This window comes from Oncorhynchus nerka, linkage group LG1 (assembly GCF_034236695.1).
Source record: "Oncorhynchus nerka isolate Pitt River linkage group LG1, Oner_Uvic_2.0, whole genome shotgun sequence".
Classification (NCBI taxonomy): Eukaryota; Metazoa; Chordata; class Actinopteri; order Salmoniformes; family Salmonidae; genus Oncorhynchus; species Oncorhynchus nerka.
Window position 1 is genome coordinate 19,058,706 of NC_088396.1, and position 26,545 is coordinate 19,085,250.

At 41.7% G+C, this 26,545-nt stretch overlaps 1 protein-coding gene across 3 annotated transcripts in view; it reads right to left on the minus strand.

Annotated features, from left to right (window-relative positions):
* The window catches only part of slc4a3 (solute carrier family 4 member 3), an 88,548-nt gene that overhangs the window by 50,899 nt on the left and 11,104 nt on the right, over nucleotides 1–26,545 (minus strand). For all 3 annotated transcript variants that reach the window (XR_003860606.2, XM_029635526.2, XM_029635324.2), the window contains exon 2: nucleotides 25,960–26,162. The gene's annotated coding sequence lies outside the window, so the exon portion shown is untranslated. The remainder of the gene's footprint in view (nucleotides 1–25,959; nucleotides 26,163–26,545) is intronic.

The window sequence follows — 26,545 nt, forward strand, 5'->3', positions numbered from 1 at the left end:
TAGGTAATTTGATTGCCGGAAAGGGCCCCACTAACACACTGCTTTGTGTAAAGCCTTACTTCCCAGAGTGCCTTCCTTTAAATGAATTGTAGAGTTACCACCCATGACTGAATTTGACGAAGACAAGCTTGTTGCATCCAATTTCAGTCCTCTGGAGTTCACCAAGTGAGCTCCTGAGTGAATATGTTTTCATTCAAATGTACTTTGTTTAAATGTCATAAAGAGTCAAAATCATGTTTTTCCCGAAATTGGATGATGCTTGAAGGAAACCAGATCATAGTATGAAAAATGACTGTTCCTTCTACATTGATAAAGTTTGATCATAAAGTTACTGGTCCCCTCCACATGTCAAACACTTGGATTCATTATTAAGGGGACAAGGTGACATCACCTTAACTCTCATTTTAATACACCTATGGTAACATGATATTCCTTTACCTAATTAAAAGTACTGCCTTTTAACCAATATCGGCGATATGGGGTGTGGTTTATATAGCTAGATAGCTACTCTACTGCTGCCAAAATTTGACTGCAAGGTGTCAGCAAATATAATTAAAAGTTGACCCTATTCATCTATGGCAAAGATACATATGTGTTTCCCCTTTCATCTATGTCTGGTGCAAGCTAGTTACTGGCTAGCTGTGTCTTCAGACAGCATGGAACAAAAGGGGGGAAGGGTTGTTAAAAACTCAGATGCAGTTACAGTCAACACATCCGTCAGTGCTGCTTTGAACCGCATAACAAGAGACATGCCAAACAGGAGATGTAGGAAAAAAATGATGCATCACTGATGCAATTTCAATGTTGTTTGAGTTGCACTGTGTGTCACCAAATTTGCTTGAGATAATTTTACTGCAACGCTGCCCACTGCATCCAAGTTGATTGACATAGGCGTTTGAAAGAGCTGCCAGTGAAGGCGAGCTCATGACTATAAGCTCCCTGCCCACTCAGCCTGTCTTTTCAAACGTCCTGGTAGTTAGACATGAGAGAAAAAGTACTTTCAGAATGACTGTTCAGAAACTTTAACACAATACAATATAGCTGTGTTCAAATACTCATATTAACAGCACTAACCCTACTATTTCAGACATAAATTCAGCATGTAGTTTGATTATTGGTCATAGTATAGATATAGTTAGTATGCCAAAAGTTCCCAGATGTCATACTACATACGACAAACTATGAAGCACATAAGCAGTGGACACAATTTCCATGCTTTTAGGGCCCATAAGGCAATTCTTCTGAAAATGGGCGTGGCTTCACAAAATGTTCAGATTTGAAGAAAATGCCAGAAAATATGCAGCTGAAGAGAGGATACAAATTCAATGCTTTAACTAATTATGACAAATGTTAAGAAGTGTTGAGCAATGTGAAAAAGTACCCTTACAAAAAAAGATTGCAGTCAAGTGTAGTATAACTTTAGTATGCTGCAAATATTGCATCCAAATTAACACAGGGTCTTTACTGCAGTAATTTTGCAGTGTGACTGCAGTTAGAGTGCAAGATAACTGCAGTACACTATAGTTATTCTGCAATTACTGAATCCAAAATGCCACAGTTGACTGCACTTTTACTGCAGTTTCAAAACTGCAATCTTTTTTGTAGAGTAATGACTTATCAAATAAGTTACGTTATGTTGGCAATGTGTTAGCTATGCTAGCCTTATGAACCACACAGTTGCTTGCATGTACCAGTATGTTAGCTATCTACCTGAAGTTGGTTGGCTACTAATACATCGAACTTGCCTGTAATATACAGCATAACTAACTAACTACCCAACGTTTATTGACTTGATTATTCACGACATTCTTAGCATAGCTAAGTGGTATAGTTATTTTTTGTTCTCAGTGGACATTGTTAGTGAAGTCGTAAGTTATGCTAGTTATGCTAGTTAGTCGTTGTTATGCTAACAAGCTAGCAAGAAGTTGCATAGCAACAGCATCAACTACCGGCAGACAGGTGAAGCGCTTGTCCACTCAACTGAAATGATACCATTTCTTTACAATATACTAAAATGAAGTAATAGTATGTAGTATATACTCATTAAGTATGTAGTATACAGTATGTTATCTGATGGTCCAATCGCATTCTATCCCCTATCAACACTTTTTAACTGTTGGTGCCAACGAGAATGACATAAGAAACTAGTCAAGATGACTAGCTTGATTGAGCCTCGGCCATGTATATTGAGTGTTACTGTATTACCTTATGTCTCACTTATTATGAAAATATATATGTTATTTTGAAGCTGCAAAAGTGGTCTACTCTAATGTATTTCATTCTACCTATAGGCTATATTAATATTTATGTCTAAGATCCCAACAAACAAAATTTTCCTGGGTGAGGATCCAAGAGGGGGGGGGTTGTAAACTCTCTCTCTCTGCACTGCAATATGAAGAAGTCAAAAATCCTTTGTGAGTAGAGAGAAACTCTGCCCCAAAACTTTAACATCAAAACGTTGGACATTGAAACAATATTTCTAATATAAATAATGTTGGTTGGTTGGTGGGGCTCTAAACAATAATCATGTCAATCAGTTGTTGTTTTGTGATATCATTAAGGACGGTATAACCAAATAACGGTATCTCTACAAATGTAAACGTCCCAGTTATCAGATGTACATTTAAATGTTGTGGAAGTTATATGATTAAACATGAAACTATTTGTGAGAAGATGAAATGTGATTTTAGCTTTCTAAATGAGATTGTTTTTCATGTAAAGTTTTACCCAGTCAGTAACCACGCCCATGTGAGCACAGACATTATCCCGAGAGTGTTTATGAAAGGACTCCTAACAAAATGTACATTAGACCAGACAGCGTGGTGCAGTGTCTGCACGGCTGAGAAATGGTTTAAAACTAAAGACCAGTATATGTGCAGCGCAAGCTGAATACTTTAAAGAAATGGTTTAAAGACTTCAATACCAGAAAATGTTTATACCCTCTGAAGCTCTCTCGCTCTCTCTCGAAGAAGAAGAAGACTGCACAGGAACATTCAGCTTACAGCTGTTTATGCACTGTTAACCTAGGAAACTTGATTGACGACCAGAGTCAAATAAGGGAAAAGGGAATACCTAGTCAGTTGTACAACGAAATGCATTCCACTGAAATGTGTCTTCCGCATTTAACCCAACCCCTTTCAATCAGAGAATTGCGGGGGGCTGCCATAATAGTCATCCACGTCTTCAGCGCTCAGGGAACAGTAGGTTAACTGCCTTGCTCAGGGGCTAAATGACAGATTTTTGCCTTCTCAACTCGGGGATTCAATCCAGCAACTTTTCAGTTACTGGCCCAATGTTCTAACCACTAGGCTACCTGCAATTTCCTCTCACTGCTATAGGTATCTCTAGGGTATCTATTCTAAATAATTAGTGTGAAGGACAAGGCCCGCTTAACACTGAGTGGTACAGCTCTGGAAGATCCGTTCTAACAGACACTCCGAGACCAAGTTGCTACGAGTACAAAGGACATGGTGACCTCTGGTGGACACTTAGTGACTTACACAACCAGAGACTTTCTTTCAACTGACTCCCCAGAAAATGGACCGGGCGATTTCAACAGAGATGACAAAGACATAAAAGCGTAAATATGTGCATTGCATTTTTAAATTTGATTGAGTGGTTGTTAGGGTGCTAAATATCCATATTTACGATGAGCGTATTATTCAACTGTATGTATGACAGTTGAATTCCTTCGTCTCTGCTTCTCCCGCTCTTTCGTTCACCACCCCCTTTCATTGTATAACCAGCCGTCATAGGGACTTTTCATTGCATTATGCTAATATTCAATACTATGCTGTGTGTGTGTTTATGTATTTCTGTGTGATTATTTCATTAGTTAGTAAATAAATAATTAAGCCAATTTGTGTAAGCTGATTCATCATGGATACTAGGGTTCGTGCAGATTCATAGGATACTATGATGTTCAGAATGAGACTGAAATAGGAGCAAATGAGTGACGGATGATGGATAGTATATTGAGATTGAGTTCAATTGGGAAATAGTAACTCGTTAACTAAAATGTTCCCGCAGTGCCCCAGATTACCACTTAATTAATTGTTATATGATTAATTTATTTGCGAAATAATTGAACTTGGTATATAATTATTTGATAAATAGCCATCACTGCATTAATGGTAGTCACATCACGACATCATGTGCTTATGATCATATATTTATACAAATTCAACTAACTGTTGTAGTTTTTGGTTCTTCATTAAATATTTGGCAGCCATCAAATAATAATTTTTTGGTTTTCAAATAACTTGCATATATTCAAATACCTTCAAATATTAATTGTTTTTCTGAGACTTGTATTTGAATATCAAAGAAAATCAATATCAACTATATTTGACTGCCTTGAGTATTTGAATTGTTGGAATTTTCAAATAAATTACAAAATACAACTATTTTCTGCCCAGGTCTGCATGTGACGATAGCTCAGATGCACATTGTCAGAGGGGGCTTTTAGAGATGAGGTAGCCTCACCCTTTAGCTCCCATTGGCCTCCAGAAGCTTTCATCTGGGCTTTGAAGTTAAGACAAGAAGGGGTGGGGGTTGTTTGTTGAGGTGAGAAGGACCAACAGGTGCCTGTTCGGGAGGACAAAAACTGACAGGTACACTGTGTTGTTACTTGTTATAAGCATATATGAGCATTGTTTTACAGTTGCACCAATACCACAACCATCATTTCTTCACAACAAGTGTTCTGTATAAAACTATATTTTGATTCAAACACATCTGACAATGCACATAACTGCCCTGGTTTAAAAAGCATAATTAATATTTCATATGCTGTGGCTAGGAAAATCCAGCACAAAGAAGATCATTAAAATATTTAGAAGGTGCTGATAAGTGGAGTGACGCTGTGTGTGTGTGTGTGTGTGTGTGTGTGTGTGTGTCTTTCATCCAGACTCCATCTTTGACCTTACAGTAATACAGACGGCACTACCTGTGAAGTCAGATGATATAGCATTCTCCCCATCACAGACAAGTGTTTGGCCATGTGCCTGAGCCCAGTCCTCTGTGTGTGCGCGCTCGCTCACTTGTGCATGCGTGTGCATTTGTGTTGGTCAGTTTCTGGGCATTTGTAATCATGACAATGTCAGTCACTATGTCACTCTTGTCGCCTCCTATCTCCTTTGCATAATCTATGCTGACATAGTCCATGCCTGGATGCCATCCATCAAAATCTGTACGGATGCTTATGATGTCTTTATGCTACAGGCTAATGTCCAAAAAACAACCGGAGACACTCTACTACAAGAACTGAGTAGTAGTAGAGTGGTGATCTCCTGGCTAAAAGCCTTTGCACAGAAGAGAGAGAGAGAGAGAGAGAGAGAGAGGAGAGAGGCGGAGAGCCATGGTGGATACACTGTTCTCCCAAGGGGGCCAAGAGGTTTATGTCAACTAAGTAAGTCAAGTCACAGGCTAATAATCTCATTTCATGTGAGTTATTTTATGTTAGGAAGTTACTCTCTGGCTATGAATGAGGGAGGTAATGTATGACTGTATGACATGTTTAGTACTGTATATTCAGATGAGTGGAATACAGTATTCAATCAGTATTCACTGAACTGTCAAGCTCACTGTCACAGTTAAAAATGGAATTCAAGGTTTTATCATGTTCAAACAACATTCGTCGAGTTGAGACAACTGTCTTTATACACCTATTGTACAGGCACACAAATATTTGTTCCAAATCTCCGCTTCAACTGAGAAAAGGACAGAGGTAAAGAAGCAAAAGCACAATTTGAAGCATATTGCTTTTGACAACTATCTAAGCATCACATTGTACTCCCAACACAAGCATATTGGCCTGAACAGTGTTTGTCTCTCATCTCTTCATCCTGCACATTGTATCTGGCTATTGTGTGAATGGTAATTGCCTTGTTGCTACATGTGGGCTTGAAAGAGTGCAGAAAAAAGGTTATGAATTGCATTTACATTTGTGACACTGGCGAGACAAACAAAGGACGGCGCTAGGAATTCAGGATTGGCCTACAGATGTGTTTGTTCTCTCTTCACCAGGGCTCTGAATAAACTGCAGATAGAGTTAGAAATGTCACAAGCAGCAGGCTCTGCCAGGTGTGATTATGCTGTGATACTTAGAGGTCATTTGGGGTTTAGTACGGTACCCTGCGTCACTACTTCATTGCTAGAGACCAGCGCAAGGGGGAGTTAGAGCCCTGATTATGCTTTTGTGTCCCAAGGCGCTACTGTGTCTCTGTAGTACTGTAGCCTACTCCCGACCAGTCACGTTGTACAGCGCCTTAGTGGTGCAGCGATCTAAGACACTGCATCGCAGAGCAAGCTGTGTTGCTACAGATGCTGTTTCAATACCTGTGTCACGCCCTGACCTTAGAGAGCCTGTTTATTTCTCTATTTGGTTAGGTCAGGGTGTGATTTGGGTAGGCATTCTAGTTTTCTATTTCTTTGTTGGCCGGGTATGGTTCCCAATCAGAGGCAGCTGTCTATCGTTGTCTCTGATTGGGAATAATACTTAGGCAGCCTGTTTTCCACCTGAGTTTGTGGGATTTTGTTTTTGCATAGTTGCTGTGGAGCCTGCAGAACTTTACGTTAGTTTGTATTTTGTTGTTTTTTGGTGTCATTTGAAAATAAAGTAAGATGTACACTTTCCCCGCTGCGCTTTGGTCTCATTCCGACGACGGACATAACAACCCGTGCCGGTCTTGACTGGGAGACCCATGAGATGACTGTAGGTCTCCCTCTAAAAACAGAAATAAATATTTATAACAAACTGGCTTTACTTACAAATTAGTAACAATGTCTCACCCCATGTTCAAGAATGGCCTTTTTCTCGCTCTTTTTACATTATCATCTCCAAAATATTGTTATTTTGGAAGCAGAGCAATTATTATTAATTTAGAATTATATAAAAGCCCCTTGGATATTCTCACAGATATATTATTAACCCTGTTATTAGCAGGACAATATATACAGTATTGGTCATATTGGTCATGGCACCCGAGTGGCGCACAATGGGATTGCCTTGCAGTTCTTCAGCTGAATCCACTGAAATAGCGGTGGGCGAGCAAGGTTCAAGTCATGAGGGCAGGGGGCACGGGATGGGGGAAGGAGGAAGGGGGAGGGTGGACCCCACCCCCACCCTGCCCCACTGGGTAGCACAGAGCAACAATTTAAGGGGCATTGCACTAATAATGGCGCTGAAACATTCCCGCTGTTCTTAGTGCCAGTCTGCATGTTCAAACTAAAACAATGTTACTAATAATGGCGCGAAAAATGCCCCTTAGATATGATTTCGGAGGGCAGATATTATTGAATATTAAAGCATTAGACCTCTCACTAAAGGCATCACTGAAAAGTTATACTTAAATCCGAACTGGATTTACTGAAAAAGGATATGAAAAGCACACATTTGGAAATCCCAAACTCTAAAAGTAATTGGAAAGATAGATACAAATTATTTGTGACATTGTGGTTACAATAAACAATGTAAACAAGATGCTGTGTTTTTATTTACAATAGTGATTGACTGCTGGTGGCATTTTGAAAACAGGTTTTCAAACACTTTTAGGCCGATTAGCAGGACAATAGACTCTTTATTGCCCGGCTACTGTAGGTGTGACACCTTTTCAGTATTCTTCACCCTGCCACAAACTCCACCTTTAACACAGTTACCATTCAAAAACGAGCTGTTTATCTAAAAAAAAAAAAAGATGACATCATCAAGCCAGCATATTTCTATGGCGCTACCTGTTCCAGGGTTAGGACCATAACCACGACAGGATCAACAAAACTAAAGGTAGTTTGGTTTCAGTGCATTTTCTTCAAAGAAATGTATATAGCCTGTCAATGTGTAGGCATACTGTGTAATAAAATTGATAATGAAATAAAGGTTAATAAATCAAAAAATGGTGTACTAAAAACGTGAATGTGTTTTTGCAGAGCATACAACCATGCCGGCAACCCTCCGTGGAGATCAGAGGACAAAGGGCTGGACGACAGGCCGCACCGGAAAAATACATGGTTGCCAAGAAAACGGTTACTTTTGCTAGATTATTCAAACGTGTATGCAGCATTTGTGTGTTGGGAGTCACTTCTAATTCTTAATTGATCTACCGGTTCCATCATTGGCCACTGTAATCGATGGGGGCTCAGGGTGGTACCATTCTGTTCATCTGATGAAGGTGCACATGGATCAGATTCAAACTTTGAAGACCGAGATTGAGTCATTGAAGGCAGACCATCAGAAAGAGAAACATTATCTGAGGGCAGAGGTACAGGCGACAGCTGATGCATTGGTCCAGAGCCAGGCGGCATTGGTGGAGAGTCAGGCATAGAAAGACGCGTTGAAAAGGGTGATGAACGAGATGGAGTCACAATCCATGCCAGGCACACCTGTGAGCTCTGGAACTCCACCTCCGACAGGCAGAGTCAACATACCTGGCGGGTTTATCAGGTCGTTGGTTCACCCTGACATTTATATTCCTCTTCTGACAACAGAACTTGACCAACTGCTCACCAGGCACAGCAAGGGCCGTCCGGACCGTTATGCTGTTCAGCTATTCCAACGATGTGTAACCGAAGAGAAATAACATGGGTGGGCAAAGAATACCAACTGGGATGGATCCTGAGGCAAATGTGGCTTACCAGTGAATCTCTGGGTGTTCATCATTAATACTGTGTTTCAGAAGTTTCTGTTCATGGGTGATGCAACCCGAAAAAGCATTAAAGTGGGGCTTGAGGTCACTGAGAAAGTCTGGACATGGCCTGCTCTCCCTCATGTAAGGAATTAGGCACTTTCCCATATTTACTACAGTATGTACTGTAGGCTATGTTTACTTGTCAGACTGCACAATAGCCTAATAATCTTCAAAATGCTTTATTGCCCAAATGTAAAAGCATGTCGGATAAAGCATATACTGTACAGCACTGTATTTCTTCATCAGCATCTTTATGCTTTCGTTAATAAAATAATGATAAAAATACTCTTTCACAAATTACTATGGGAATAAATATCACTGAATTACAGAAATATTGGAACAATGTTGTCTAATGAAGGTCAACAAACTGTTGCTTACTGGAAAATACTCTTTCAAAAACACACGGTCACGTAGTACAGTGCCACCATGGCGATTAACAGGTGGCTGGACAATAGACTTGCCTAGAAGGAGGGTAGGGGGATAATTATATTGTCAAATGTATTTCTTAGTTAGGTTGGCTGTATCACAATCGGCAGTGATTAGTTCCAATATCAGTTTAATCCACCAGAAAAGACAAAACAAATAATACAACAAAAAGTATTATTATTATTATTATTATTATGTATCACATCCGACCGTGAAATGGGAGTCCCATAGGCGGCACAAATGGCCCAGCGTTTTTCTCCCTCTAAAAACAGAAATAAATGTTTTGGCCTTTACAAATATTATTTGGTCCTTTATTCAGATTACAATCACTCACTTTAGTATTTTTGAAAACCAAATAACCTCCAAAATATTGTTATATATTAAGTTGGCACAGTCGTATAGCTCGGCACCTACATAAAGCTGAGTGACTCACTCATTCATGGCTTTGGAACAAAATAAATAAGTACTAACAATCTTTCTGATAGTCTTTAATAAATAAATGTTTTGGTTATCCTGACCTGGACACCATGTACAGTATTATAATAGCCCCTCCCGAGTGGCGCAGCTGTCTAAGATGCTGCATCACAGTGCAAAATGCGTTGCAACAGATGAAGGTTTGATACCTGTGCTGGCCGACACCTATGAAGTGGCTATTGGTTTCATTAATCAAATCAATATAGCAAAATTTCTTAAAATCAGTCCCAAATACTATGTTCTTACAAAAAAGGTTTTAAATTCTCTAGTACAGCCACTATTGAAGGCTATCAAATACTTCTCAAAGATGCCCTCTTGTGGTCAAACTAGCACTAATGGTAACAGTGGTTGGTAACAGTGCCATATAATTAATGGTAACAGTGGCATAGAATTCTGTGGCACCATGCAAGCTGTGCTGCAGTAAGCTGCAACTTTTAAAGGACGAACCACTGTAGGACACTCTATGGGCAGCAGCTAGCAGACTTCTCCATTCCCAAAACTGCAGGCCTTTAGGTAGTCATTTAGAACCTGTAAAATATGGTTTTCCATCCAGTACCAGTTAACAATGATCCATATTGGGCACACATTTACGATGTCCATCTAATCCAAGTTTGTTGTCACAATGCCCCCTTTCCCTGCATGTTCTAGCGTAGGCATAGTTGTGTTTCTTTACACAAACCTAACTCTACCCATGTACTTCTCTCTCATGCCTACACAGGCTATGCCATCCCACAGGCTTCCTGGAACTCCCACCTTGAAATAGAAGGGTTACACAGGTATGCAAACCTCTTTAGTGCTGTGAATAGTTTGGAAGTGACCACACAGCAAAATATCCAAGGACCTGGGAGTCCGATTTGACTGGATTCCTTTGGGCTCCAGAGGTCCTGCCCCCCTGATCTCCCCTTGTTACTGCAGCTGACATAGTGCTGAAGCTGGCTGGTGGCTGCTTGGATGACATCACCATGGTAACCCAGTCCCAGTTGGCCCCTGGGGATAGGGCTTGCCTACATGTGGTTTATGTTAACACCACTGTTGCTGACCCCCACCCATCCCACCTCACCCTACACCAGTGGGGATCAGATGTGCCATCGCTCTAGCTGAGGTAAACGTTGGAAGAGCAGACAAACTAAACGAGACAGGGCTCCACCTTAGCTTGAGATTTATTGTGTGTGTGTGTGTGTGTGTGTGTGTGTGTGTGTGTGTGTGTGTGTGTGTGTGTGTGTGTGTGTGATAACTGATCCTCCCACCTGCAAAAGTAACAATTCTAAGCATATTGTAGTAGAAAAATGATATGCCGCCATACATGGTGACTCATCAGTATCCACTTACTGGAGCTCATTCTGTGAGACTGCAGACTCCTTATACATTGAATCTAACACACACACACACACACACACACACACACACACACATTAATAGTCCCATAGCCCCAGTATGAGTCATCACTGCTAAACCCATTTAATCAGACTGAATATCATCCATTGATTCTGCAGCAGAGAATATTAAAAGAAGAGTGGGATATGTTCAGCATTTTCACCTTGAGGATATACAGTGGGGCAAAAAAGTATTTAGTCAGCCACCAATTGTGCAAGTTCTCCCACTTAAAAAGATGAGAGAGGCCTGTCATTTTCATCATAGGTACACTTCAACTATGACAGACAAAATGAGAAAAAAAATCCTGAAAATCACATTGTAGGATTTTTAATGAATTTATTTGCAAATTATGGTGGAAAATAAGTATTTGGTCACCTACAAACAAGCAAGCTTTCTGGCTATCACAGACCTGTAACTTCTTCTTTAAGAGGCTCCTCTGTCCTCCACTCGTTACCTGTATGTATTAATGGCACCTGTTTGAACTTGTTATCAGTATAAAAGACACCTGTCCACAACCTCAAACAGTCACACTCCAAATTCCACTATGGCCAAGACCAAAGAGCTGTCAAAGGACACCAGAAACAAAATTGTAGACCTGCACCAGGCTGGGAAGACTGAATCTGCAATAGGTAAGCAGCTTGGTTTGAAGAAATCAACTGTGGGAGCAATTATTAGGAAATGGAAGACATACAAAACCACTGATAATCTCCCTCGATCTGGGGCTCCATGCAAGATCTCACCCCGTGGGGTCAAAATGATCACAAGAACGGTGAGCAAAAATCCCAGAACCACACGGGGGGACCTAGTGAATGACCTACAGAGAACTGGGACCAAAGTAACAAAGCCTACCATCAGTAACACACTACGCCGCCAGGGACTCAAATCCTGCAGTGCCAGACGTGTCCCCCAGCTTAAGCCAGTACATGTCCAGGCCCGTCTGAAGTTTGCTAGAGAGCATTTGGATGATCCAGAAGAAGATTGGGAGAATGTCATATGGTCAGATGAAACCAAAATAAAACTTTTTGGTAAAAACTCAACTTGTCTTGTTTGGAGGACAAAGATTGCTGAGTTGCATCCAAAGAACACCATACCTACTGTGACGCATGGGGATGGAAACATCATGCTTTGGGGCTGTTTTTCTGCAAAGGGATCAGGACAAATAATCAGTGTAAAGGAAAGAATGAATGGGACCATGTATCGTGAGATTTTGAGTGAAAACCTCCTTCCATCAGCAAGGGCATTGAAGATTAAACATGGCTGGGTCTTTCAGCATGACAATGATCCCAAACACACCGCCCGGGCAATGAAGGAGTGGCTTCGTAAGAAGCATTTCAAGGTCCTGGAGTGGCCTAGCCAGTCTCCAGATCTCAACCCCATAGAAAATCTTTGGAGGGAGTTGAAAGTCCCTGTTGCCCAGCAACAGCCCCAAAACATCACTGCCCTAGAGGAGATCTGCATGGAGGAATGGGCCAAAATACCAGCAACAGTGTGTGAAAACCTTGAAGACTTACAGAAAATGTTTGACCTCTGTCATTACCAACAAAGGGTATATAACAAAGTATTGAGATAAACTTTTGTTATTGACCAAATACTTATTTTCCACCATAATTTGCAAATACATTTTTCTGGATTTTTTTCTTCTCATTTTGTCTGTCATAGTTGAAGTGTACCTATGATGAAAATTACAGGCCTCTCTCATCTTTTTTTAAGTGGGAGAACTTGCACAATTGGTGTCTGACTAAATACTTTTTTTGCCCCACTGTACATAGATGGTATTTGAGGGAAAATAACCTAGCCCTAAACTGACGTTTTGCTTTTCTGAGAGTTAAAGGCAGAGTTAAAGGCACCCCAGCTAGAACATTCTGAGAATCATGTGTTTCTTAGAGCTTGGTGAGCGTGTGGTTGTCCTATGGTTATTTTGCATTCAACCTTCCCACAAATTTCTGGGAATGGTGCAGGATAGTTGCTTGGCTTTGGAACATTCTCAGCACATTTAAAGAACTTGTAAAAAAAATAAAAAATAAGATATTTCATTCCTTTAACAGATTTATTTTTAAATGTTTACATATTTTCATGTATTATTTCCTGCAAACCCTACCACCCCTCCCCTAATTGGAGTAAACTAAGAAGCAATAACACTTTTTTATGGTGATTTTGGAGCAGCGGCTTCTTCCTTGCTGCGTGGCCTTTCAGGTTAAGTCAATATAGAACTCGTTTTACTGTGGATATAGATACTTTGTACTTGTTTCCTCCAGCATCTTCACAAGATCATTTGCTGTTGTTCTGGGATTGATTTGAACTTTTCACACCAAATTACATTCACCTCTAGGAGACAGAATGTGTGTCCTTCCTGAGCAGTATGATGGCTGCGTGGTTCCATGGTGTTTATACTTGCGTACTATTGCTTATACAGATGAACGTGGTACCTTCAGGCATTTGGAAATTGGATGAACCAGACTTGTGGAGGTCTAAAAAAAAGATCTTGACTGATTTCTTTCATTTTTCCCATGATGTCAAGCAAATAGGCACTGAGTATGAAGGTAGGCCTTGAAATACATCCACAGGTACACCCCCAAGTGACTCAAATGATGTCAATTAGCCTATCAGAAGCTTCTAAAGCCATGACATAATTTTCTGGAATTTTCCAAGCTGTTAAAGGCACAGTCAGCTTAGTGTATGTAAACTTATGACCCATTGGAATTGTGATACAGTGAATTATAAGTGAAATAATCTGTCTGTAAACAATTGTTGGAAAAATTACTTGTGTCATACACAAAGTAGATGTGGTTGAAAAACAAGTTTTAAATGACTCCAACCTAAATGTATGTAAACTTCTGACTTCAACTGTATATTTTGTTTGTTTTTAGTCCTGGCCTTCCTATTTCTGATGTCCATTCAGTTGATTTCTATTTGACATATATTTTTAACAGTATATTTTACATTTGTTATCTTGTTGTTATTTGTCCCACCCTTCAGCACCATTGAACCCCTCCCATCTATCTCTTAATTAACACCGTCTATATTGGATTTCTGGTAAGGCGAGGGGTGGGGGTATGTCTTTTTGTCAAAGCAGCTGGTGAGCGATGTCTAATATTAAAGAAGTCTCAAGGCATTGCTCGCCTGAGGTAGAGTACCTTATGATAAGCTGTAGACCACACTATATACTAAGAGAGTTCTCATCTATATGATTCGTAGCCGTCTATTTACCACCACAGACCGATGCTGGCACTAAGACAACACTCAAACATCTCTATAAGGCCATAATTAAACAAGAAAATGCTCATCCAGAAGCAGCGCTCCTAGTGGCCAGGGACTTTAATGCATGCAAACTTAAATCAGTTTTACGTGTAACCAGAGAAAAAAAAAACTGTAGACCACCTTTACTGCACACACAGAGATGTGTACAAAGCTCTCCCCCGCCCTCCATTTGGAAAATCTGACCAAAATTCTATCCTCCTGATTCCTGCTTACAAGCAAAAACTAAAGCAGGAAGTACCAGTGACTCGCTCAATATGGAAGTGGTCAGATGACGCGGATTCTACGCTACAGGACTGTTTTGCTAGCACAGTCTGGAATATGCTTGGGGATTCATCCAATGGCGTTGAGGAGTATACCACCTCAGTCGTCGGCAACGTTGTCCCCACAGTGACCCTATGTACATATCCCAACCAGAAGCCATGGATTACAGGCAACATCAGCATCAAAATAAAGGCTAGAGCTGCCGCTTTCAAGGAGCGAGACACTAATTCACTCACGTGGGTAGCCATGAAGTGCTTTGGAAGGCTGGTCATGGCTCACATCAACACCCTCATGCCAGAAACCCTAGACCCACTCAAATTCGTTATACCGCCCCAAAAGATCCACAGACGACGCCATCTCAATCGCACTCCACACTGTCCTTTCCCACTTTTACAAAAGGAACACCTATGTGAGAATGCTGTTCATTGACTACAGTTCAGCGTTCAACACCATAGTGCCCACGAAGCTCATCACTAAGCTAAGGACCCTGGGACTAAACACCTCCCTCTGCAACTGGATCCTGGACTTCCTGATGAGTCGCCCCCAGATGGAAAGGGTAAGCAACAACACGTCTACCACGCTGATCCTCAACACTGGGGCCACTCAAGGGTGTGTACTTACTCCCCTGTTCACCCACGACTGCGTGTCCAAACACGACTCCAACACCATCATTAAGGTTGCTACCGACACAACAGTGTTAGGCCTGACTACCGACCACGATGAGACACCCTATAGGGAGGAGGTCAGAGAAAGTATTTTGGTCTGTAAAGTATTTTCCGTTATATGTCGGACTCCAGTAAGACTAGCTGTCACCATTGGCGTCGGCTAATGGGGAGCCTAATAAATCAAATGAAACAGAAGGCTGGTTGGCCAGCATAACGAGGTAGACAAGTGGTCACCAGCTGTTCGATCGCGATCGACTGGTCGATCTCCAAGGCATTCATAGACAATAGGCAAAAAATGATGTAAAGAACGCTACGCTAAAGCCTTGCGTTCCTATTTTATTTATTTATTTGCGCTATTGGTGGTAGGTGCACCCGATTCAGCTGCCATGTCTGTCTGCAGTAACATAGCAGGCATAAAAGAAAGTTAAAGCAAAGTTCATACTGTGAGATTTCTAAACATTTTAAAACCAGGAGTAGAGAGACAAATACAAATACAGCAAAGAGATGCTGTTTTTGAGTGTGTTCATGTTTAAGATTTTACTCAGCACTGTCAACACCTTTTATGAAATACTTTTATAAGCCATAACAGGTGCATTCTTCCTACTTCCACTCGCACTACAACCAGCACTGCAGCTGTAATTAATGAGTAAGAATGTGTTTTGACTTGCTTTGTTATTAATGGCTCTTTTTTAATATCGAGGAATATTTCACTTTCTCTTTTCATTGGAGTAACAACATGAATTTGTGCATGAGGCATGAGTTTCTCTATCAGCTGGAAGACAGTGTCCCTTTTTGGTCAGTATCAGCAGATAAAAGGGAGAGCGGAGGGACGTTGAGAGGCGGACCCTCAGTCTGCTGCTCTCTCCCTCCACTGAGACTAACCATCAGATGCAGGCACCAGCAGCCCAGTAAAACTACAATAAAAAGCTAATTATTTCAGCTGCACACTCAGCTGTGCCTCACAAGTAATATAACAACTGATCTATTATCGGAGTTATTATTTGGCATACTTCAATAAATTGTCCAAACAACAATGCATTTCCAGGGCAATTCAAGCAAAGCCAATATGCTGTGATGTATTGGGTGTATAGCACAAACCTCATTGCTACAGTACAGTTTTTAATAGATTAATGTTGCATATACATACGTTTTTTAAGGTATGTAACAAAAAAATCTGTGTAGTAGATCTCGGCTTGCATTTTGAGAGAGTGATCTTGCCAAAGAAAAGGTTGGTGACCACTGAGCTAGGCCATGCTGGTCAGACCAGCTCCACCAGCATCTGACCAGCGCTGACCAACATACACCAGAACGAACTAGCTTGAAATTTATGCTGGTCTATGCTGTTTTTTACAGCAGGCTATTCCTAGATAGATATTTTGTGACTGCTGCAAAATGTCAAAGTGAAAAAACAAACTAATGACTGGTTTGTCATGAGAAGAGGCGGGTTTAGCATTTAAACTACGTCATACTGCCCAGAGAGAGAGGGAAAAGGAGCCAAGAGAAAGAGCGTGAGAGAGAGATGACTGCTCAGAAAGAGAGAGAAATTACAAAAAAGGATTTAGAAAGAGAAATGCAGAGGTGAAATGGCATTATTGTTTATAGCAGATGTGTCTATGAAAGGGCACATATTGAATTCACTCTCTCACAGCCAATCAAAGGAGATGTGGCACTGACAGAGAGAGGCTAAGCTCTCGATGCTAGCTGATAGATGAACGAAGAGACAAAGCCTTCGATAGCCAGCCTAGTGTGCATGGGAAATGCCACACACACACACACACATGCTCGGGCAGGATTCAAAATGAGTGTGTTTCTGTACGCTTCAAATTAAATGCTGTCACAAACACTGTTGCACACACTGTAATACAGCAAGTGTATCTATCTCTACATGCAAACACATCTAAATACAGTACATCCACAGTATAATCTACAGGGGTCATACAAGTGTAAGGATACATAGCATGAGTGCCTCACCCTGCAGCTAAGCAGCTCAGTGGCTGGCTACACTGGCAGTTTGTTACCTCTGATCTCTCAGCAGTGATAACAGCTGACGGCAGCAACATCTGCCCTTATTTCCCACCCATCTATCTGTCAACTTGTTCTACCTGGGAAGTGGCACATACCATCGAGCATACAGTGCATTATCCTTAAGAGGTTCTGTCAGGGCCAGAGGCTAGAGGTTAATTCTGATGCAGCATGACGGATACTGACTGGAGAGCTTAAGATCTTAACCTTTGATGTCCAGAAGGCAAGCTAGTAGACTAGCTAGTATTTACCCACAGTATTTTCCCGCTTGCTCACCTTCAAGGCCCACTGTGATATTTATAGCTATTTTTGATCAGTTAAAATTAATACACATATGTATTGAATTTTTTAATGAAGGAGTGTCCCAGCTAGTACATTTGGTTCCTTGAAAGTTGTGGGACTGTACATTTTCGGATTCCCATTGGTTCTAGGAATGAAGCCATACGTTTCCTGACTGGAAAAAGTATTTTAAAATGTTCTGAGAATGGAAGTGAACATTTTGCCTGTTCTGGAAATGTACATTTTTAGGTTGCAGGGAGGGTCTGAGAAAAAAATGAGGAAATTCTAGGTTATTTTAAGGAAGTTAAATAACATTCTGAGAACATTTTCTTAACATTGTGATTATTTGGAGGTTTTTGAATAATAACTTCCTTAAAACCTTTACTTAATGTTTCAACAAGACGTTTAATAACAGTTAGTTTGGGTTAATTGTTTTGAACTCCGAACACAGATAGGACACATGGAAATGAATTTGCTTTGGCATTACTCATGCAAACATCATTTTTAACTGTGCCATGTTTTTTTTAACATAAAAACATTTTCTATTCAAACAGACCATATTTTAAAGGAAACAAGAACTCATTAAGATCATGTGTGGCCAATTAGTGGGTGCAGCCAGCACACGCGAACACACTTAACAAGATAGAAGATAGAGATCTGTTGACGCTGAGAACAGAATGTATCGGTCATTAAATAATATTCTTAGAACATTCTTTGAACATTACTAACATTTGCGTGTGGTTTTAATGGAAGGTTTCTTAATTTTCTAGAACCGGGAGGAAACAAGTAGAAACATTCATGCTGAAGTACTGCGATTCCCACAGAAGAATGTTGTTTTTAACGACCTCGTAACTATTTGAGAGCATTACCAAAATGTCAATAAAATGTAACCATGTTTGAACTTTTAGGAAACATTCTGTTAAAGTCCATATTGGATTTCAATATATGGCAAATAGAAATCAAATCAAACTTTATTTGTAACATGCGCCCAATTACAACAAGCGTATACCTTACTGAAAAATGCTTACTTACAAGCCCTTAAAGTACATTTGGTTCCTTGAAAGTTGTGGGAATCTTTTAAGCCCTTGGTTCTCTCCAGACCTGACTGCACTCGACCAGAACAAAAACATCCTGTGGCGTTCTGCATTAGCATCGAACAGCCCCCGTGATATGCAACTTTTCAGGGAAGTTAGGAACAAATATAGACAAGCTAAGGCTAGCTTTTCAAAACAGAAATTTGCATCCTGTAGCACAAACTCAAAAAAGTTCTGGGACACTGTAAAATCCATGGAGAATAAGAGCACCTCCTCCCAGCTGCCCACTGCACTGAGGCTAGGGAACACTGTTACCACCAAAAAATCCACTATAATTGAGAATTTCAACAAGCATTTTTCTACGGCTGGCCATGCTTTCCAACTGGCTACCCCTACCCCGGTCATCAGCCCTGCGCTCCCCACAGCAACTCGCCCAAACCTCCCCCACTTCTCCTTCACCCAAATACAGATAGCTGATATTCTGAAAGAGCTGCAAAATCTGGACCCCTACAAATCAGCCGGTCTAGACAATCTGAACCCTCTCTTTATAAAATGATCGGTGAAATTGTTGCAACCCCTATTACTAGCCTGTTCAACCTCTATTTCGTATCGTCTGAGATTCTGATAGATTGGAAAGCTGCCGCGGTCATGCCCCTCTTCAAAGGGGAGACACTCTGGACCCAAACTGCTACAGACATATATCTATTCTACCCTGTCTTCTAAGGTCTTCGAAAGCCAAGATAACAAACAGATTACCAACCATTTTGAATCCCACCGTACCTTCTCCGCTATGCAATCTGGTTTCAGAGCTGGTCATGGGTGCACCTCCGCCACGCTCAAGGTCCTAAACGCTCTGGATAAGAGCGTCTGCTAAATGACTTAAATGTAAAATGTAAATAACCGCCATCAATAAGAGACATTACTGTGCAGCCGTATGCATCGATCTGGCAAAGGCTGTTGACTCTGTCAATCACAACATTCTTATTGGCAGACTCAACAAATGATTTCCTCACCTGGTTCACCAACTACTTCTCTGATAGAGTTCAGTATGTCAAATCGGAGGGCCTGTTGTCCGGACCTCTGGCAGTCTCTATGGGGGTGCCACAGGGTTCAATTCTCGGGCCGACTCTCTTCTCTGTATACATCAATTATGTCGCTCTTGCTGCTGGTGATTCTTTAATCCACCTCTACGCAGACGACACCATTCTGTATACCTCTGGCACTTCTTTGGATACTGTGTTAACTAACCTCCAGATGAGCCATACAATGCCATACAACTCTCCTTCCGTGGCCTCCAACTGCTCTTAAATGCATGTAAAACTAAATGCATGCTCTTCAACCAATCACTGCCCGCACCTGCCTGCCCGTCTGCATCACTACTCTGGACAGTTCTGACTTAGGATATGTGGACAACAACAAATACCTGGTTGTCTGGTTAGACTGTAAACTCTCCTTCCAGACTCACATTAAACATCTCCAATCCAATTTCGCAACAAAGCATCCTTCACTCATGCTGCCAAACATACCCTCATAAAACTGACCATCCTACCAATCCCCGACTTCGGCGATGCCATTTACAAAATAGCATCCAACACTCTACCCAACAAATTGGATGTAGTCTACCACAGTGCCATCCGTTTTGTCACCAAAGCCCCATAAACAACCCACCACTGCGACCTGCACACTCTCGTTGGCTGGCCCTCGATCCATACTCATTGCAAAACCCACTGGCTCCAGGTCATCTACAAGTCTACAAAGCCCCGCCTTACCTCAGCTCACTGGTCACCATAGCAGCACCCACCCATAGCATGCACTCCAGCAGGTATGTCTCACTGGTCACCCCCAAAGCCAATTCTTCCTTCAGCCACCTCTCCTTCCAGTTCTCTGCTGCCAATGACTGGAACAAACTGCAAAAATCAATAAAGCTGGAGACTCTTACCTCCCTCACTAGATTTAAGCACCAGCTGTCAGATCAGCTCACAGATCACTGCTCCTGTACATAGCTCATCTGTAAATAGCCCATCCAATCTACCTCATCCCCATACTGTATTTATCTATGTATCTTGCTCCTTTGCACCCCAGTATCTCTACTTGCACATTCATCTTCTGCACATTCTACCATTCCAGTGTTTAAATGCTATATTGTAGTTACTTCACCACCATGGCCTATTTATTGCCTTACCGCTCTTATCCTACCTCATTTGCATATGCTGTACATAGATTTTTCTACTGTATTATTGATTGTATGTTTGTTTATTCCATGTGTAACTCTGTGTTGTTGTATGTGTCGAACTGCTTTGCTTTATCTTGGCCAGGTCGCAGTTGCAAATGAGAACTTGTTCTCAACTAGCCTACCTGGTTAAATAAAGGTCAAATAAAAATAAATAAAATAAAGTGACTATGTATTGATAATAAACACAGAGCAGCAGTAGTGTAATAGGGGGGAAATGCAAATAGCCTGGGTAGCCATTTGATTAGATGTTCAGGAATCTTATGGCTTGGGGGTAGAAGCTGTTTGGCAGCCTCTTGGACATAGACTTCCGGAAGCGCTCCAGTACCGCTTGCCGTGTGGTAGCAAAGAGAACAATCTATGACTAGGCTGGCTGGAGTCTTTGACAATTTTTAGGGCCTTCCTCTGACACCGCCAGTTATAGAGGTCCTGGATGGCAGGAAGCTTGGCCCCAGTGATGTACTGGGCCGTACACACTACCCTCTGTAGTGCGTTGCAGTCGGAAGCCGAGCTGCTGCCATACCAGGCAGTGATGCAATCAGTCAGGATGCTCTCAATGGTGCAGCTGTAGAACCTTTTGAGGATCTGGGGACTCATTAAAAATCTTTTCAGCCTCCTGAGGGGGAATAGGTTTTGTCGTGCCCTCTTCATGACTGTCTTGGTGTGCTTGGCCCATGATAGTTTGTAGGTGATGTGGACACCAAGGAACTTGAAGCTCCCAACCTACTCCACTACAGCCCCGTTGATGAGAATTAGGGTGTGCTCGGTTGTCCTTTTCCTATAGTTCACAATCATCTCCTTTGTCTTGATCACGTTGAGGGAAAGGTTGTTGTCCTGGCACCACACGGCCAGGTCTCTGACCTCCTTCATATAGGCTGTCTCATCGTTGTCGGTGATCAGGCCTACCACTGTTGTGTCATCGGCAAACGTAACGATGGTGTTGAAGTCGTGCCTGGCCATGCAGTCATGAGTGAACAGAGAGTTCAGGAGGGGCCCCCGTATTAAGGATCAGCGTGGCGGATGTGTTGTTACCTACCCTTACCACCTGGGGGCAGCCCATCAGGAAGTCCAGGATCCAGTTGCAGAGGGAGGAGTTTAGTCCCAGGGTTCGCTTTGTGGGCACTATGGTGTTGAACGCTGAGCTGCAGTTAATGATTAGCATTCTCACATACGTGTTCCTATTGTTCTGGTGTGAAAGGGCAGTGTGGAGTGCAATAGAGATTGCATCAGCTGTGGATCTGTTGGTGTGGTAGGGTTTCTGGGATAATGGTGTTGATGTGAGCCATGATCAGCCTTTCAGAGCATTTCATGACTACAGATGTGAGTGCTATGCGTTTGTAGTCATTTAGGCAGGTTACCTTAGTGTTCTTGGGCATAGGGACTATGGTAGTCTGCTTTAAACATGTTGTTATTACAGACTCAAACAGGTAGAGGTTGAAAATGTTAGTGAAGGCACCTGCCAGTTGGTCAGAGCATGTTTTGAGTACACGTCCTGACAATCCGTCTGCCCCTGCGGCTTTGTGAATGTTGACCTGTTTAAAGGTCTTGTTCACATCGGCTATGGAGTGCATGTTCACGCAGTCGTCCAGAACAGCTGATGCTCTCACGCATGCTTCAGTGTTACTTGCCTTGAAGCGAGCATAGAAGTAATTTAGCTCGTCTGATAGGCTTGTGTCACTGGGCAGCTTGTGTCTGTGCTTCCCTTTGCAGTCTAATAGTCTGCAAGCCCTGCCACATCCGACGAGCGTTGAATCGTTTTACACCGGCTCCAATCTTAGTCTTGTATTGACGTTTTTACTATTTGATGGTTCGTCGGAGGGCATAACGGGATTACTTATAAACTTCCGGATTAGAGTCCCGCTCCTTGAAAGCGGCAGCTCTACTATTTAGCTTAGTGCGGATGTTGCCTGTAATCCATGGCCTCTTGTTGGGGTATGTACATACGGTCACTGTGGGGACGACGTCATTGATGCACTTATTAATAAAGCCAGTGACTGATGTGATGGACTCCTCAATGCCATCGGAAGAATCCCGGAATATATTCCAGTCTGTGCTAGCAAAACAGTCCTGTAGTTTACCATTTGCTTCATTTGACCACTTTCTTATTGACCGAGTCACTGGTGCTTCCTGCTTTAGTTTTTGTTTTTGTTCGCCCTCCATTTGCCAATTGGACTTTGTACGTGTTTCTGTGTGTGGAGTAAAGGTGGTCTAGAGTTTTTACCCTCTGGTTGCACGTTTAACATGCTGGTAGAAATGTATTTTTCCTGCATTAAAGTCCCCCACCACTAGGAGCGCCACCTCTGGGTGAGCGTTTTCCTGTTTACTTGTGGCCGATACAGCACATTGAGTGCGGTCTTAGTGACACCATTGGTTTGTGGTTGTATGTAGACAGCTATGAAAAATACAGATGAAAACTCTCTTGGTGAATAGTGTGGTCACCAGCTTATCATGGGATACTCTACCTCAGGCGAGCAAAACCTCAACACTTCCTTAGATTTCATGCACCAACAGTTTGTTTTACAAATATACATAGACCGCCACCCCTTGTCTTACCAAAGGCCGCTGTTCTATCCTGCCAAAAAAGCTGAAAACCTGCCAGCTATATGTTATTCATGTCGTCATTCAGCCATGACTCATTGAAACATAAGATATTACAGTTTTTAAATGTCCCGTTGGTAGGATATACGTGATCGTAGTTAGTCTATTTTTATTATCGATTGATTGTACGTTGGCTAATAGGACCAATGGTAAAGGTAGATTACCCTTTCGGCGACGGATCTTTACAAGGCACCCGGATATTCGTCCACGATACCTTTGTCTCTTTCTCCAGCGAATTACGGGGATGAATGCCTTGTCGGGTCTGAAGTAAATCCTTCCCGTCCGACTTGTTGAGGAAAAAGTATTCCTCCAGTATGGGGTGAGTAATTGCGGTCCTGATAATAAAAAAGGCTATTTCCGGTCATAAGACAGGGTGGCAGAAAGATTATGTACAAAATAACTTACAAATAATGCGAAAAAACATACACAATAGCACAATTGGTTACGGGATCGTAAAACAGCAGCCATCTCCTTCGACGCCATCTGAATACTTTACATAAGTATTCTGACCGTTTACTCAGTACATTGTTTAACTTCTTGGATATAGGGGGCGCTCTTTCAATTTATGGATAAAAAAAACGTTCCTGTTTAAAACAAGATATTTTGTCACGAAAAGATGCTCGACTATGCATATAATTGACAGCTTTGGAAAGAAAACCCTCTGACGTTTCCAAAACTGCAAAGATATTGTCTGTGAATGCCACAGAACTAATGCTACAGGCGAAACCAAGATGAAATTTCATACAGGAAGTGCCCCAGATTTTGAATGCGCTGTGTTCCAATGTCTCCTTATATGGCTGTGTATGGGTCACGAATGAGCTTAGACTTTCTGTCGTTTCCCCAAGGTGTCGACAGCATTGTGACTTATTTGTAGGCAAATCATTGGAAGATTGACCTTAAGAGACTACATCTACCAGGTGGCCGCTTGGTGTCCTCCGTTGCAATTATTGCGTAATCTCCAGCTGCGTGTATTTTTCGTTTGCTTCGAGGAGAAATACAGCTGCCACGAATGATTTATCATCGAATAGATATGTGAAAAACACCTTGAGGATTGATTCTAAACAACGTTTGCCATGTTTCTGTCGATATTATGGAGTTAATTTGGAAAAAATTCGGCGTTGTAGAGACTGCATTTTCAGATTTTTTTTCTTAGCCAAACGTGATGAACAAAACGGAGCGATTTCTCCTACACAAATAATCTTTTTTGAAAAAATGAACATTTGCTATCTAACTGAGAGTCTCCTCATTGAAAACATCCGAAGTTCTTCAAAGGTAAATTATTTTATTTGTATGCTTTTCTTGTTTTTGTGAAAATATTGCCTGCTGAATGCTAGGCTTAATCCTATGCTAGCTATCAATACTCTTACACAAATGCTTGTGTAGCTATGGTTGAAAAGCATTTTTTGAAAATCTGAGATGACAGTGTTGTTAACAAAAGGCTAAGCTTGTGAGTGAATATATTTCTTTCATTTCATTTGCGATTTTCATGAATAGTTAACGTTGCAGTATGGTAATGAGATTGAGGCTATAATTACGCTCCCGGATACGGGATTGCTCGACGCTAGAGGTTACACACCTTGTACCGCAATATTTAAGTCATACCACAGATTCTGAATTGGATTGAGGTCTGGGCTTTGACTAGGCCATTCCAATACATTTAAATGTTTCCCCTTAAACCACTCGAGTGTTGCTTTAACAATATGCTTAGGGTCATTGTCCTGCTGGAAGGTGAACCTCCGCACCAGTCTCAAATCTCTGGAAGACAAACAGGTTTCCCTCAAGAATGTCCCTGTATTTAGTGCCATCCATCATTCCTTCAATTCCCTGCCGATGAAAAACATCCCCACAGCATGATGCTGCCAACACCATTCTTCACTGTGGGGATGCTGTTCTCGAGCTGATGAGAGGTGTTGGGTTTGCGCCACACATAGCATTTTCCTTAATGACAAAAAACTACATTTTAGTCTCATCTGACCAGAGTACCTTCTTCCATATGTTTGGTGAGTCTCCCACATGCCTTTTGGCGAACACCAAACGTGTTTGCTTATTTTTTTCTTTAAGCAACGGCTTTTTTCTGGCCACTCTTCTGTAAAACCGAGCTCTGTGGAGTGTACACCTTAAAGTGGTCCTATGGAAAGATACTCCCAGCTCCGCTGTGGAGCTTTGCAGCTCCTTCAGGGTTATCATTGGTCTCTTTGTTGCCTCTCTGATTAATGCCCTTGCCTGGTCCGTGAGTTTTGGTGGACAGCCATCTCTTGGCAGGTTTGTTGTGGTGCCATATTCTTTCCATTTTTTAAATAATGGATTTAATGGTCCTCCGTGGGATGTTCAAAGTTTCAGATATGTTTTTAGAACCCAACCCTGATCTGTACTGAACTTTTCCGTATAAAAATAAATCAATTTTAAAACATTATTTTTTAAATTTCACTTCACCAATTTGACTCGTTTGTGTATGTCCATTACATGAAATAGAATAAAAATCCATTTCAATTACAGGTCGTAATGCAACAAAATAGGAAAAACGCCAAGAGGGATATATACTTTTGCAAGGCACTGTACATATTATATGTGTAACATATATTGAGCTGCGGAAGTAATGTCCTCCTGAAGGAAAATAAACATCATGGATAAATAAATAAATCGATCGATCTTACCTGATGCAGGTTGATCAACACATCCTTCTCAGGGGCATGGCCTCCTGCAGCCATGGGGTACGGGGTCCGGCGGAGTGGGAGTGGGGGGCTATGTGTGGTTAGGGAGGGAGGTGGGTGGAGGTGGGAGGAGAGTAGCTAGAGCTTAGGGATCAGCCCTTCTCTTTCACAGTGGGGGTTTGAGGAAGCCTGTGGAGTGGCATAACCTGTGTAGGCAAGAGAGAGAAGTACAGGGGACAGTTAAGTGAGAAGGGAACCTAGTTTTGCCTGTTAACAGTCACACTGACAGACACACATATACAAACCCCAACCCTAGCTTCAGTTGCAGACCTAACCCTAACCCCAGTCACAACCCTAACCCTGACCCTAGCTCTAGCTGCAACCCTAACCTTAGCTCCAGACGCAACCCTAACACCGATCCTGCCACAACCCTAACCCTAGCTCCTGCCGCTACCCTAAGGAGTTGGCACATACAGTATATGATATCAGTTAAAGCTAAGTAGGAGAACAACATTGACAGTTCTTTACTCTGCTATTCTATTCCACAGAATGAATAGACATCGTATACACAAAATAACCAAACACAGAG